At 41.0% G+C, this 16,213-nt stretch overlaps 1 protein-coding gene and 1 non-coding gene across 14 annotated transcripts in view; both read left to right on the top strand.

Annotated features, from left to right (window-relative positions):
• The window catches only part of LRRC3B (leucine rich repeat containing 3B), a 151,549-nt gene that overhangs the window by 110,905 nt on the left and 24,431 nt on the right, over window positions 1–16,213 (top strand). The gene's annotated exons all lie outside the window — the stretch shown is intronic.
• Window positions 14,904–15,051, top strand: LOC113918981. Its single transcript, XR_003518739.2, has one exon. It is a non-coding gene; the product is annotated as a U4 spliceosomal RNA (small nuclear RNA).

Genomic DNA, 16,213 nt, shown 5'->3' with positions numbered 1-16,213 from the left:
AAGGTCCTGCTATTCCAGGGTTTTCTGGGAATCCCATGAAATACCACATGTGCTATAAAAATATCAGGAATCAAAGGTTTTATTAACAAGCTGAAGGCAAAAGTCATTTGTTTCTTATTTGTTTCTTTATTGCATCCGAAGAGGTAATAAGCCTGGGTATGAATTTCCAGGCCTACTTATGTGTCACCTTGAGCAAGTTACTTGACCGCTTTGTGTCTCAGTTTCCCCAAGCATAAAATAGAGTTAATCACAACTACTACCTCATTAGAATAGGCAAGTGGAAAGCAATAATTCACAGAAAGATCTCAGTGTGGTACTGGGCACATCATAAACCTCAGTAACCATTAATGTCTTTATCAGCACATACAGAGAACTAGCAAGGAGAATTCTGATATTTTAGTTCTTTCATCCAGGGTGTGTTCATCACATCCTATGCCAGGGGCATCATAGTGACTCTGCATTGAGAGAGGTGAACAGAGGCCTTTTCTCATGTAACTTACAAAAAGAATATCTCTTTTTAAAGGACCAAAACTAGCTCCATTTTACTGACAAAGGAAACTGAAGCTCAGGGACGTGAAGCAGATTATTTTAACCAGGACCATTGTCTAGGTCTTCAGATTGTGTCCTAGAATTCTTTCTTCTGTATTTGCAAACTTGAGCTTGACATTCTTCCCTAACAGAAAACTCTCCCAGAAAGGCCAAAATAATAAACGTTGTGGATTTTATCTTTTTTTTACTCTAAATTTATTATTGTTATGTTAATCACCATACTTTACATCATTAGTTTTTTTTCATATTTTTTAAATAATTTTTTATTGTTATGTTAATCACCATACATTACATCATTAGTTTTTGATGTAGTGTTCCATGATTCATTGTTTGGCATAACACCCAGTGCTCCACGCAGAACGTGCCCTCTTTAATACCCATCACCAGGCTAACCCATCCCCCCACCCCCCTCCCCTCTAGAACCCTCAGTTTGTTTCTCAGAGTCCATCGTCTCTCATGGTTCGTCTCCCCCTCCAATTTACTCCCCTTCATTCTTCCCCTCCTGCTATCTTCTTCTTCTTTTGTTTTCTTAACATATATTGCATTATTTGTTTCAGAGGTACAGATCTGTGATTCAACAGTCTTGCACATTTCACAGCGCTCACCATAGCACATACCCTCCCCACTGTCTATCACCCAGCCACCCCATCCCTCCCACCCCCCACCACTCCAGCAACCCTCAGTTTGTTTCCCGAGATTAAGAAGTCCTCATATCAGTGAGATCATATGATACATGTCTTTCTCTGATTGACTTATTTCACTCAGCGTAACACCCTCCGGTTCCATCCATGTCATTGCAAATGGCAAGATTTCATTCCTTTTGATGGCTGCATAATATTCCATTGTGTATATATACCACATCTTCTAAACACAAGATCTGTTTTGTTGCTAGAAGATTGAAAAGACACTACAGTAACAATGATTCATTGTTAAACTCATTTTATAGACTTCTCAAACACATGGTGTTCTGTGCACACCCCCTACCCCCCAGCTCTAAGCTTCAACCAGTTGAAAGGAATTGCTGTCCAGTAACTGGGGTGTTTATCCCCCGAAAAAAACCTTTGCTTTCTGGTTACATAACTGTGTATATATATATATTTTTTGGATTTACAGGAAAAATATTGAATATAAAAATATCCAATATATACATACACATTGATATGGCAATGTCAGTCTTTTTAAATGGAATCCTTAAATTTAAAATTGAGTAAGTTTTTTGGAAGACAAAATGCATTTTGAAGAGAGTATTCTTGATTTTTCAAAGGGCAAAGCTGAAGATATATCAAGGAAGAGGGGGCACAGCTTTTAATTGTATGATATCCTGGCAATCACAGTCAGTAATTTTGAGGGAGAAAGGTGGTGATGAGTCAGTTGCAACACGCCATGCAGTTGTCAGCCTGATTTCTTCTTTTCATTGTTCAGTTGCAAGGTGAGTTCTTAGCTTGTTCAATAAAAGTTGTGATACAGCAATGGAAATGTCTTCCCGTAATGTCCAGGTAACTGTAAAGAATCAAAAAAAAAAGAAGACGTGGGTGACTCAGTTGGTTAAACATCTGCCTTCGGCTCAGGTCATGATCCTAGAGCCCTAGGTCGGGCTCCCTGCTCAGTGGAGAGTCTAATTCTCCCTCGGCCTCTCACCCCACTCGTGCTCTCTCTCTCTCTTGCTCTCTCAAATAAATAAATAAAATCTTAAAAAAGAAGAAGAAGAAGACCCTTCACTTGGGTAATTACATTGGGAAGATGACCTGCCTTTTGAAAAAGAACATTAGATTTACCATGCGTTTCCTGGATGGGCAGCTCATACTGAGTCTCTGCTTCCAGCCTCCAACCTGGTCAGTCTGGTATTAACATTTTTATTATTAGACATAAAATCTCAAATTGATTATCCATTATCTCAAAATCAGATTATCTGATGTATCAGAAGCTAAAACCTTAGCCTTCAAATTACAGTCATGGCACTAGTAGCTACTTAAGATTTTTGTATTCGACATATTTGATATTTTCTCCTTTTTCATGTCTTTGAAATCAATCCATTTTGAATAGAATATATCCAAATCTTTTTTGAACATCTTAATTCAGGAAAAAAAACTTCATAGCATACTATTTTTAGGGGCCACTCTTTGGAAAGTTAACAATATTCTTTATCATTTTTCACCACAGTACCTCTACAAGATGACTGTGAGGAACAGCAAGGCTGCACATGAGATAAGAATACTGTGTGGCAGGCTAGGTTTACTCACTGTTCTAACGTTTCACTCCACTTGCCCAGCTTCATAGCATTTGGAATTCCAGTTCTAGCTTCAGCAAATGCAAACTTCGCCACATGAAATGAATCTTAGAGATCGCTCTTGAATAGCCCAAAAGAAGGTCTGTTGCAGTGGTGAGCAGTATTTTTTGTGCAAATGTCAAATCAAGAAAAATTAAAGTGTTCATAGATGGTTTTTTTAAAATAGAAATCATATCCTTAAAAAATCAGAACATGAAGTATCTAAAACTGAGTTTATGCAGTCTTTTATTTCTCTTATGCTAAGGTTTTCATTTCAAGCAGCAACTGTAGTGCTGCTTTGTCTGAGATGAAAACCCAATGATATTGAAGGGGTAATTGCAAAATATGTAGGTAAGGAGAGAAAAATGGCACCAGAGTTGAGCTGCAGTACAATGAAAATGTACTTCTATTAAAGTTTTCTCAGCTGTGTAGGGAGATTTTGAGGGAGAGTCTTAGAAAATGGGACAGTGCAGTGGGGATAGGGGTTGGATAGAGACACTTACTAGTGAGGACTTGCCAGTTCCACACCTATTGCATGTAATCCAGACAGAAGAGAATTCCAGTGAAGCTAATCCCCTGGCACAGGATGGGGTAAAACCTATGCCTTCAATCTTGCTTCCTGGCTTGGGTCTCTCTGGCTGCTTTGCCTTCTACTGTGTCTATGACATAGGAGAAGATACCTGCATAGGTAGATAGATACCATACAGGTAGGAAGTTAAGCCATTTTATTAAAATAAAAGAGAAGCATTCAGCTATAGCACATTCCTGAAAATGAACCGTGGATTATGCACCACATTGGAGAGCTGGTAGGCTGCAGGAGACCCAATCTCATCTTCTGGCCTCGTGGAGATTATAAATAACAAGCAAAAATAAGTAACAAAGAAATAAATAGGTTTGCCACTGATGAGATTTTGGACTGAGTTAATCCCGTGACTTAGTAGAAGTCATTTAAACCTCCTGAATTTTTGAAACAGGTATAGTCTGCATTTTACAAGAGAGGTTTGTGTTGGTGTAGTTTGTGGATTCATGATGGAGCACTATTAGAAATGTGGCTATGGGGCGCCTGGGTGGCTCAGTGGGTTAAGCATCTGGCTCTTGATTTCAGCTCTGATCATGATCTCACCGTCACGGGATCGAGCCCTGTGGTGGGCTCCATGCTCAGCACAGAGTCTGTTTGAGATTCTCTCTCTTCCTCTCCCTCTGCCTCTCCCTCTGCTTGATCTCTCTCTAAATAAGTAAATAAATAAAATCCTTAAAAAAATAAATAATATGGCTGTGACTTTCACCATCTCCCAAAGTTAATTCATGGAGGGTATTTTTGAAGCCTGTGGGAGGTTGCACCATCCAATTCAACAGGTTAACTATGAATATTTGGTAAATATATTTTGTCATACTGTCATAGGACAAAAGCAAACACGTTTACTCATGAATGTGAAAAATATTAAGATGAAATTAAATGGACTGAAATAAAATGTAGGCTTTTGACTAACTTAGCCAGATCAAAATAACAAAAGTAAAATGTTGGAGTTATGCAAATGTGACAGTACTTGACTTCTATTCCTGTTTTCTTATTTTAAAAAAAAGAAGAAGATGGGGCACCTGGCTGGCTTAGCCGGTAGTGTATGACTCTTGATCTTGGGATTGTGAGTTCGAGTCCTGCACTGGGTGTAGAGATTACTTTAAAAAAAAAAAAAAAAGATACTCTTTAAAATTTCCAAGTGAAATATATATTTAAAAACAAGTTTTCTCAAATAGTAAAAGCATTTTATCAGTTACTCCAGAAATTGTTACTATTAAAATGTAGGTTCTCTGTGGAAGCAGAGCCCATGTTCTTGTTTTGGTCCCTAGAACCTAGGGCAGGGTTTGCCAGTCATTAATTGCACAGCTGACCCTTGAACAACATGGATTTGAACTGCACAGGTCCACTTATACGTGGATGTTTTTCGATAAATACCGTACGGTACTGTAAATGTACTTTTTCTTCCTTATGATTTTCTTAGCATTTTTTTCTCTAACTTACTTTATTATAAGAATTCAGTATATAATACATAGAACATACAAAATATGTGTTAATCAACTGTTTATATTCTCAGTGAAGATTTTGGTCAACATCAGGCTATTCGTAAAGTTTTTGAGGAGTCGAAAGCTACACACAGATTTTCAACTGTGGGGAGGTTGGTACCCCTAAGCCCTGTGTTGTTCAAGGGTCACCTGTATATAACAAATAGTTTTAGATGATTAAACGGATTATAAGTACCTATGAGATCTCACAACTGAAAGTCCCACGGGTACATCAAACTGAGCATTCCTAGAAAGGAGTTCAAACTTGCCCCTTCCTTATCTGCTCCAACCTACAAACTACTCCTCTCATATTTTCTTTCTCAGTGAAGAGTCACCAGGTTTGACCTGTCAACATGTTTCACACCCTATTCGTCATCCCTCCTGGTTGTCTCTCAAATAGGATGTGCTTAAATATAATCTAAAATGGATTTAACATCATTTTATATTGGGCTATTGTGTTGACATTCCATGACTTGACTTGAAGTAATTGGAAACACCCTGGGGTATCACAAGCAGAAAGCTCAAGAAATCCTTCTCTTGATGTTTTCTAGTCTTTGACGAATGTTTTCCCTATACTCTCATAAAATGTCTTCCTTATGGAGTTTTCCCCCACCTAATTTCTATTGCATATAGGAAGATACCTGTGTAGGTAGATAGATACCATACAGGCAGGAATGTATGTCATTTTCTTAAAATAAAATGGAGACATTCAGGAATAGCATGTAAACACAACCGGTGATTTTTTTTTTAAATTAACATATAATGTATTATTAGTTTCAGGGGTACAGGTCTGTGATTCATCAGTCTTACACAATTCACAGTGCTCACCATAGCACATACTCAACCAGTGATTCTTAAAATCAGATCTGCAATGCAAGTGCCTGTGATACTCCAGTCAGATGATTTGCAACAGGCAGGGTTGTGAGTCAGGCCTTTGTCAGCTCTGGGTCTCAGCAGTGGCTCTAGGTGCCGCAGCCCCCTTCCTGCAGAGCTAGCTACCTTCAGCCAGATGAACGCCCTGCCAACTACCCACTGTCTTCCTGGAGTTCCAGGGGGAGAGAGAGTCAGAAAAGTGGCTAGTGGCATAGAAACAATTAATTCTCAACTTCTTTCAGTTTGCCCAGAATATTCCAAGCTGTGCGAAGAAGCCCTAGTGAGTGTCATTTCCATTTCTACCAAATAGTATGTGAAACTGGGGGTTTGATAACATTGATAGAAATGAAGCTAATTGAAATAACTGGTTTTCCTTGCAGTGTTGAATATATCTAGAAAGAGACATACTCGGATTGACAAACTGTGTCAATTAATCATTACACATAAAGTATAGTAAAAGGAAAGTTGTTTTTATTTTTTCTGCATTTTAGATGTGAAAATATAATTAAATTTTTTAAAATAGAGTGGAGTGGTATAAAATGATTGGTATAAAATGATTTAATGGTTGTTTCTTAGGAAAGAATAGCTCTTACTCTAAAATGTTTTCCTTTCTGTTTTGGTGGTGAACATGTCACTTCTTTTATGAAATAATGGTGGTAGCTGGCAAGATAAAATGTGGAGGCACTATATCAATCCTTGGTTTATATCATGTTTATATTTTGCACATCCATGAGCACTGGTCTAGAAGCATGGTTTTGGAAGGTGGGAATCTTGGCTTCATTGCAGGCACTGAGTGGTTGGGTGTATAGAATGGAGATGTTTGGGCTTCAGAATCCCAGCCTAAAGTAGAACTTGGGTGGGGTGTCAGGGTGGAATGAAAAGGGCACTAGTCTAGGGATCAGAGAGCAGGCTTCTCAGTCTAGCTCCATCACTGACTAGTCGTGAAAATGAGTCATTAATCTCATCTGCAAATGAAGATAAAAACTATGTCTACTCACAGGGATGTTGAACAATCAAAGAAAATAATGCGCATGAAGCACTTTGAAAATTGTGTAGGACTATGCAATAATAAGGCATCATACAAAGAAGCCATATTTTCCTCTGGGGAAGTGGGAATGTGTATAGGTTGATTTTGAGACTACTTAACCCCCAGTGCTCTGTTCTGCAGAGACTGCACTTCCCATAAGCTTCCACATGAAGGCAAATATGAGGGAGGTTTGGCCGGTGATGGGCAATGGTCACAATGGTGGGGGGTGGTTGGGGTTGATAATGGGCCTGTCATGGAACTAGCACTACTGCCCGGAGACAGGCTCCTCCACCATGGTCCTGGCCCACTCTGGAGGAGCTAGTGGGTTTGTACATGAAGAAGGGATGGTCTGTGTGAGTCAAAGCAGATTGGGTAGTGGGACAGTTGGTTGAGGAACACTGGAAGCATCCCTGTTTCAATGCCATAAAAATGTGGAGGTTATTTAGAGCATGTAAGGACAGTAATGCTATAATTCCAGAGAAACACAGGTACACATGTAACACATTGTTAGCCAAAATTGAGCTACCAAGGTGATAAATGGCCAGATGAGGTTTTTTAAAAATGTTTTAGGGACATACAAAGGCACCAGAGAGGGCTTCTTGATGAAACTTGTGAAAGTCTGGCAGAAGTAGGGATTGTTGGTCAGTGTTGGTGTCTGAGGAACCAGATTTTGCACCTAAGAGCCAGGAGACCCTCAAAGCTACATGCCAATCATGATACTGATTCTTGAAGCTTATTCTGGAAGAAAGGTTGGAAAAGCACCACAATCAGAGAACATAAAATCATAGAGTCACAGAACCAGAGATAAAAAAATGACTTTGAAGGTCATCTGATACCCAATTCACATTCTATTGAAGGTTACTATGAAAGTCTTTGAGATAAGGAGGGGAGACGACCTTTCTGGGAGGAATTTCTTTTGTCAGTTCTGCCTCTGGGAGAAATGTGTATTTTTCACGGTCTCCCCTTAGAAACAAAGGGAAATCTGGAATTCTCTAAAAAGCTCAGATCTTCCAGGAATATTTAGTTGGGCTTTCTGCTGACAATATGTCTGTTATCCTACAGCAAATCAAAATAGATATGGTGAGGAAAGATCTTTATGAATATGGCATAGCATAGGATTATTTGCTTCAGGGTAGCCCCAATTGGGGCAATCAGAACCTTTCACTCACTTATTCATTCAGTTTTTGACCCAGTCATCAAATACTTAAACAAGGAGGTACAAAACCCTTAGGGATGGACAGTCTGTGGCGTTGTAGGTGTTTCTGCAGGAGAGGTGATGGCCAGTGGCCTTGGGGTGATCACAACCAGCCGAGTAATCTCTTCAATGTATAAACCAGACAATCTTGCTTCTCTACTCACAATCCTCCAGTGGCTTCTCATCACACTTAAAATAAAATCTAACAACCCCCCCCCCATTGTGGTCTTTGAAGATCTCCAGGGTCTGGCCCCTGCTGACCTCTCCAAACCTATTTCTATCACTGTGCCCCTATCCACTTTGCTTCAGCTAAACTAGACTTTTCACTCTTCCTCAAAGAAACTGAGGGTGTCTCAGGGTCTTGGCACATGCTGTTCCTTCTGCCTGGAACACTGTTCCCCCACTCTCTTCAGAGATCTGTTTCCTTACTTCAGTCAGTTCTCTGCTCCAAAGTTACCTCCTTGGAGAGGCTTCTCCCAACCCCTATCTAAAATAGCACCATCCCACCGCAACATGCTTCTCTTATCCTGCTTTATTGTTACTCTTAGTCACTCCCTGACTTTGAGAAGAGAAGAGAATCTGCTTCTCATCCCAGGGCAGTTAAGGTTTATTTGTTTGCCTCCTGTCCATCTTACTCTCCTCCACCCTCACTGAAGCTTTATGAAGGCAGGGACCTGGTCAGCTGTGTTCACTGCTGTACCCTCAATGCAGGTGGGCACAGTGCCTGGCACCTAAGAGGCTCCTAAGAAAATAGGAGCTTTGTTGCTTTGTTGAATGAGCACATGAACAAATGAAAGTCAGCGATGGAAGGCTGGAGGGGGCAAAAAAGCTGCATTCAGGAGAGAAGGGGGTCCCTGCACTTCATTTCTTCCATGGGTCACTACCCGCCCCTATGCAGTGCTCATGTGCTCTTCTCCATCAGCCTGCAGGCGAGGCTGAGGCAGGGCGAGTTACACCTTCAAGGGCAAGAAAATCACCTGGACCTTGTGAAGGGTAGATCCTTATGCAGGAAGTCTGCGGTGGGGTCCAAGATTCTGTGTTTCTAAGAATCTTGCAGGTGCTGCCAGGGCTGCTGGTCCACAGGCCAGGGGAAGCCAAGGGTCATCAAAGCTATCCCCCACACCAGGATGCAGGTCTTTCCCGGCCCTCCTGGCACCACCCACCCCCTTTCCCCACCTTTGGGTTTCCAGTGAGGTGGAGTCTTGCGCAGTAAAAGGCAAAAGGGAGAGCCTGAGGAAGGTGAGAATCTGCTTCTCATCCCAGGGCAGTTAAGGTAAATTCCCTCTGAGTTCTCCTGAGGATCTCATTCCATGCTCTTTTTGATTTTTAAGAAAGTTATTAAAGGTCAAGGAAACTATAAAATAAGAAAAAGGCAGACTAGCCGGAATTCGGGGATTTACATTTTCTTGACTCTATGTATTAAAAAAATAAATAAATAAACCGTGTTTTCCCAGGTATTGTTTTGCATTTCAAGGGGGAAAAAAGCTCTTTTGCTTGTTCTAAGTCCTTCTCCTCCTCCCTTACAAATTGCATAATTTCAATTTCCGTGTGTCGCATCTTTGGTGAGGAGTCAAAATAACATAAGAGCTTTTTAGTTCTTTAATGCATTTTGATAACAATTTATAGAGTTATTTATCCTTTTCACTCTGTTTCTACTGCTCGTGGAAATGGTGCCCACTGTGACAGTCTGGTTGTACATTTGGTATTGTGCTAGTATGAGTAGATAATTTCTTGAACAGTTCAGAGTCCTGGGGTAGCCAGTGAAATGTGATGGTGGGTAATCTCCTCTAAGAAATGATGGCTGTGTGCTAGATAGTGTTAAGGATCCTATATCTATAGTGTTAAACATCCTATATTGACAGTCCTCCTGAAGATTTTCTTGCCAGAACAAGAAAGTAGCTTCTCTGTGCATTTCATTTATAATTAACAGGTAGAGACTAAAAAGACTATAATTAACAGGTAGAGACTACAAAAGATACAGTAGTGGCCATATGGTTTTGCTTTCATTTGAAAATAAATTCATGGATTTTAGGAAGGTTAAGTCATCTGCCCAAAATCACACTGCCGACCCTGGACTCAAACACTTTCTTCCTCCCCATGGCGCCTGTTGTCACTAAGACTGAGACATAGGAACTCATGGTTGAATAGGGAGGTGGTGTCCGTCTCACTCACGTGGAGTCTGCAGTCCTTCTTGTGAGGTCAGAGGCTCATTCTGTTGTCTTTATTTCTGCATCCATGGCTCTTTAATCGGTGCCTGGGACATAGCAGACCCCAGTAAATGGCTGTTGAATGACTGAATGTCATTACCATTTGCTAAGGCAAGCAGTCCATTTTATGGAGACTTATCTGGACTCCCAGAATGCAGTGACATCTGTGCTAATGAGAAAGTGGATGTTTCCCTTGTCACCTTCTTTCCCTCCAGGACAGTTTTACAGCATCCTTGTCCTCTATGGGTTTATTCTCTTCTGCATCCCCAACTCAAGAGGCACAAAGTTGTGCCTGGCATCCTCATCCAGGACCCCTTACTTGAAATCTCCGGCCCTTCCTTGACCACTACCCTTCCCCAGCCAGCTACATGGAAGAGAAACAAGGCATACCTTATGAATGATTTAGAAACTGGAATTTGGAAACCAGACACCAGTCTATCACCTACCCATCACAATCCAGCAGGAAGGTCCATACTTAATAACTTTAAAGGATGTATTATTACACTAGTAAAGGTAATGACCATGTTATTATATTTGTCAGGCTGCAGAAGTGAATAGCTGCCTGAAGATCCATTTCATTGCAAGTTATTTTTTTTAAGATTTTATTTATTTATTTGAGAGAGAGCAAGCGAGAGAGCGCAAGCAGGGGGAGCGACAGAGGGAGAGGGAGAAGCAGGGCCCTGGGATCATGACCTGAGCTGAAGGCAGACGCTTAACCGACTGAGCCACCCAGGCGCCCCTCATTGCAAGTTATTTTTTTCCATTTTAGGAGAAGGGTGTTCTGAGCACTACCTTTGCCAGAGTATCAAAGGTTACTTGGTCAGCATGACATTTTCTTCCGTTTCACCTGCAGGCTTGGATCACTTGTCCTTATTATTCCACCTAAGAGTCCAGTGGAGAATAGTGGAATGAGACTGTGGAAGCAGATAAGCCAATCCTGAGGTAGGGACAGTCAATGTCCCCATTTTATAGATAAGGAAACTGAGTTACAGAGAGGGTAAAGTAATTTGCTGAAAATAACAGTTGATAACTAGCTTTGTTTTTATACAACTATGTATAAAACAACTTTTTAAACAACTTTGTTTTTATAGAAGAAATGTCAAATGTGCTTGATATTTAAACCTGTCTTGTTCTTTTTTTATTGAGAAATGAATGCACAGAGCTTTAGTATTAACTGAAATTGGTGGAAGATCCTTGGGCGAATTTCTATAAAAAGCTGAATCTCCTGCTTCTTGCCATATCAAAGATTTTCCTTCTTATGTTAATCCAAAGTTGTCAATAAATTGTGATGATTATCCCAAAGTTTCAAGAACTTTCCCAGTAAAAATATTCTCTGAGGGAGGAAAACAAATTATATGATAAACTCTCATGAAGTTTCTATGTTTAGGAATCCTGCTAAGTTGCACTTTTGAAATATAGGCCTTGTTAATGTACTTAGGAATCGACCATGTCTTTCTTTCACAAATGAAACAAAAGAAGATTTTGATAGGATTTCCCCTGGGTGAAGTCTAATGCCATGGGCAGAGACTACAAATTTCCCAATGCCTAGGAAATAGGATTTTCTATCTTATCCAGTTGCTGGAAGATTATTCCAGAAATGTCACACATGAGGCACTTCTGTAGTTCCCTGAAGCTTCTATGTCATCCCAACTCAAAAACATGCAGTTCCCACCCTGCAGCCCAGAACTGCTCCAACAATTGACCTTCTCCCGCCTTCAAACAGAATGTACAGAGCCTGTGGGTAATATGCAAAATTTGTTTGGGCATTGGGATTGGTAGAGGAAACTAGAGCTGTCTTCTCCCTCTTGGGCTCAACATCTTTTGTTTCATTATGGTTAAAAGAATCAAAGTATAGTCCAGCCCAGAGAGGGGACGTAGCTTGGTATATCTTAGAACATAGATTTCTAAAATTTCAGACAAGTATCCTAATCCAGAAAGGGGGCTTTATCTTTCTTATTTCATTATTAATCATAGGATTTTCTTTTGGAAGCTAAAACCTAAAGGCAGCATTGGACAGAGAAAAGAAAAAACTGTTCTTTTTTGTTCCCAAATGTGTATTTTTGTCACCTACATACTACACAAGACAATTTAAATACTGTGGTCTAGGTCAGGCTTTAAAAAAAAAAAAAGCCTTTGAGGGAGCAAGGAATCAGTAGGGAAAGGTTGGAAAGTGAAATAATTAATATATAGTTTCTGTTCTCATTGGCATTTACTTGTCCTTCTTTTGTTGTTGTTCTTTTGTGTTCATGGAAGTTCTTTTAGCCTTAGGTAATCTAACATCAATCCTTTGGAATCCTACTAAACTGTGTTAACAAACACAGTTATAAGTGTTGATTTTATGGTTAATAAAAGGGTAATATTGAATATGTAGTTGTAATGGGGAACTTACTTAAAAACTAAAGCTGAATTAAATATAAGTATGAGAACATATTGGTAGCACATGAAACTCTTCCTCACAGTGTATAGTAGGAAGGAATAGATATAAACCCCATCAGTTCTGCCCAGCAAGAGATGAGATCCCATAATGTTTATGAGTTCAGACTCTTGAATTGGCAGATCTGGGTCAAAATCCAGACTGTGCACCTGACTCAAGCACACTTCTCAGAGCCTTGATTTCCTCATCTGTAAAAGGGAACCATAGTGGCTCCCACACTTCCGGGTAGCTTTGCATGTGAAATAGGATGATATGATGTGTACAAAGCATATAGTCCAAAGTAAAGGCTAACTAAATGTCAGCTACTACAATTACAATCATCATTCTTATCAGCATATTTTCATTAACATCAATCACTGTCTGGCACTAGAGTAGCAACCAGATGGTTGATGAACTTGGTGTGAGTAAAAGTATTTCTGAAACGGACAAAGGCTCTTGAATTCAAAGCTTATCAACAAAATAATTCATTTAATAAATCACTATGTGCAGTGTGTTTACCAGATTTAGCCATTAACCAGATCCATTTTAGAGTACAGCCAATTCATGCAGTGAGCCCCAAGCTCTTCTCTCTCAAGACTCGCTGAGGGGGGTGTCACCAGCATCTCCACTTTTTCCAACCCATTTATTTCACACTTATCTTGTCCTTCTTGCACATTGCCTAGGATTGAGACCCCTCGACACATAATGTGTATTTCCTTATTGTCACCTTTCCCTTGCAGGCTCACAGTTCACGCTCTCTTTCTCCTCCTTGGCTCCAGACCCGCCAAGCACACACACATTGTCCCCTAAAGAAGAGAACTTATTTGGTTGCTCTCTTGTCATCTGGTTTACTCCTTTTCCATATTTCTTTTGCTTTTGTTCCTGGTGGGCAGAGCTATTTCTTCACCCCCAGGAAGTCCTGTCATTGAGACAGGAAAACATGTTTCTTGGCCGAGTGCCACTGGGCTGTCCCCAGCCTAGAGAAAAATCAAACACTCCTTTTGGTGGTGACATTGTTCACTTCAAAACACCACTGGACCTCTGTGCAGTCACCGCATCGGGGCTCTCACACCAGGGGCATTATTACCCCAGTGGGATGGTGTTTACCCTTCCCCTTGCACAGTGCATGTGACATTCGCCCACAGAACATTAGCATCAAAAGACTGCTGTTTTTCCTTCTTATACATCAATTAGCTCTGTATTTCCTATTTCACGTTTCCATTGTGTTTACCCAAAACAATGCAACATCTGAGATTTCCTAATTTACACCCTGTATTTCTCTGCACAGGCATTCTGCAGCATGTATTAAGAATGACACACAAAAACAATTCTGTCTGCATTCTTTTATGTCAGTAAAACCCAAGCAACTCCATTCTGAGGTCTTTTATATTCTAGTCATGCTTAGTTCCCAGGCCTGCGGGGATTTCAGGAGCACCTTGTGGATATGGGAAGAGGTGAGGAAAGGTTGGGATCCAGGAAAGAGAAGCTAATGCAGCTAAGGGGCTTCCCTCACCCCATCTGGGAAGGGGATAGCAGTGCAAATCACACTTCTAGGGGCATGGTAAAAACTGGCTTGGTATAGGCTGCATCAGCACCCAGCTGGTATCTCCAAACCAGATTCGAGCAGTTGCAGTATTAGAGTTCCTGGGACCCCATTGGTTTGGACTAAGCAGAAGCTCTAGCAAGGTCTAGAGAAATGAAGAAGGGCTTGGCAAGGGTATGCATGGAGTTGGATCCCCCAGGAGCAGAGAGGTTCACGGCAGGGCCCCACCAGGGCTTGTAAAATGCAGATCAGGAATGAAAGCTCAGCAGTTTTCAAAGGCCTCACCCAACGTGGAAGGGCAGTGACAATGTGGGCCCAGAAATGACTAAGACTCAGCAGTGAAGCTAATCTCAGATTCCATCCCCAAGATACTGCCTCCTGAAAACAGGACAACTTCCACTAGTCTGTCAAGCCCAAAAGTTATCTGTTCTTCTGGCTCAGGAGAGCAGCCTCTCCACATTCCCATGTTGTATCCCTCTGCTTCTTTGTGCAGAGCTGGGTTGCTCACTTTTCCTGAGACGCCTGTAACGGAATTTCTTGTGAATAAACCTCTTCCGAATTCACAGCACTTGGCCAGGCAAACCATGGCGCCAGCTCTTGGGACTCTTTCCTGAGTGTAAGGCATGCTGATGTCTGACAGAGGCTGACCCTTAGTCCTCAGGGCTTGTTCCTCTCAATATTTTCCTCAAGATCCTTCTGGCTGAATTGTCCACTGTGGCCTTTTCCCCTTTCTGCTGGTGAATCAGCCAATTTAGATGGTTTGCTCATTAGCTTTGCGCAGTGGCAGTATCGTAGCCAATGAGGTTTATCCGAGGCGCGATTATTGCTAATAGATGGTTTGCTCATTATTCAGTCAGGATCATGGCTGGATGAACAATTCCCTCGAAAGCTTACCCCCCTTTTCTTAAAAACAAAGTCAGGGAAGTTCCAACCGTCTCTGTGAAGGCTTTGCATTTTCTGATGGCCTTAGAGGAACCAAAGGTGAAAGCCAATTGCATGGAACTGGTCGGTCCAGCTGGTTCCCAGGAAATCAAGTCAGAATCTCAGTCTACGTGGCATTGGAAGGACCATGCAGTGTCAGGAACTGGACAGGTGTAGGAAGATCTTGATTATGTCCTGGTCTGGATAATAGTATTAACTGCATCTGTGCTCACACTTTTCTGTCTCTCCTCTGATAGTTTCCAGTCCTTTGCTTCAGGTCCCTTGCTGACTTCCTGTAAACATGTCTAATAAGTTCAGAATGAACTCATTATTCACGTGATAATTGGAACTCTGATTTTTACTTTTCCTCCAGTCAGAAGCTCTCTCCATTCAAAAATTTAAAAAAATGGAATACTTGCAATTGTTCAAATATACATTTTTACCTTCTTGACTTTGCTAAAGTTGGTCTTCCTTTCTGAAATAATAGTGCCTCTGACTCTCTGATTGTCAAAGCCCTTCCCAACTTACTAGTATATGACTGTGCACAAGGCGTGAGACTTCTCTGAACCTTAGTTTCTTTATCTGTGGAAGGAGGATAAGCAACTGTAATGAACCTGTATCTCAATGGGGTAAAAAGACAGAAGTTGATTTCTCGCTCACACCACGTGTCTAGCATAGGTCAGGGAGGGTGTCTGCTTTGACGCCAGAATGTGGAAGTGGGAGGCAGGGAGGCCTGAAAACTCACCTACATTCTGCTCAGAATTCACTAGTCAAAGGGATCACAGGGCCACAGCTAACCTCAGACAGGGTGGAGAAGTGCATTGCTACCACTTTCCAGAAGAAGGAGCCCTGAAAATTTTGTGAAGCCCTGAAATGGCAGCCACATCCCCACAAAACACATGATAAACCCATATAGATGCTATCGCTATAATTCCTCTTGGCAAGGTCCAGCTTCAGTTTGATGAGAGAGAGAGAGATTTTTTTTTTTAATTAACCCCTATATGCTCTTTCTTTATGCAGGCATGATAAATGAAAGAAAGCCCAACATAGTGGTTAACATAGATTTTGGTTCAAATTCTGGTTTTATCCTTTCCTCACTCTGTGACCTTGGGCAAATTAATTAACTTCGCTGTTCTTCAACTTCTTCACCTGGCAAAT

The sequence above is a fragment of the Zalophus californianus genome, chromosome 1, assembly GCF_009762305.2.
Source record: "Zalophus californianus isolate mZalCal1 chromosome 1, mZalCal1.pri.v2, whole genome shotgun sequence".
NCBI lineage: Eukaryota > Metazoa > Chordata > Mammalia > Carnivora > Otariidae > Zalophus > Zalophus californianus.
This window is presented reverse-complemented; position numbering and strand designations above follow the sequence as displayed.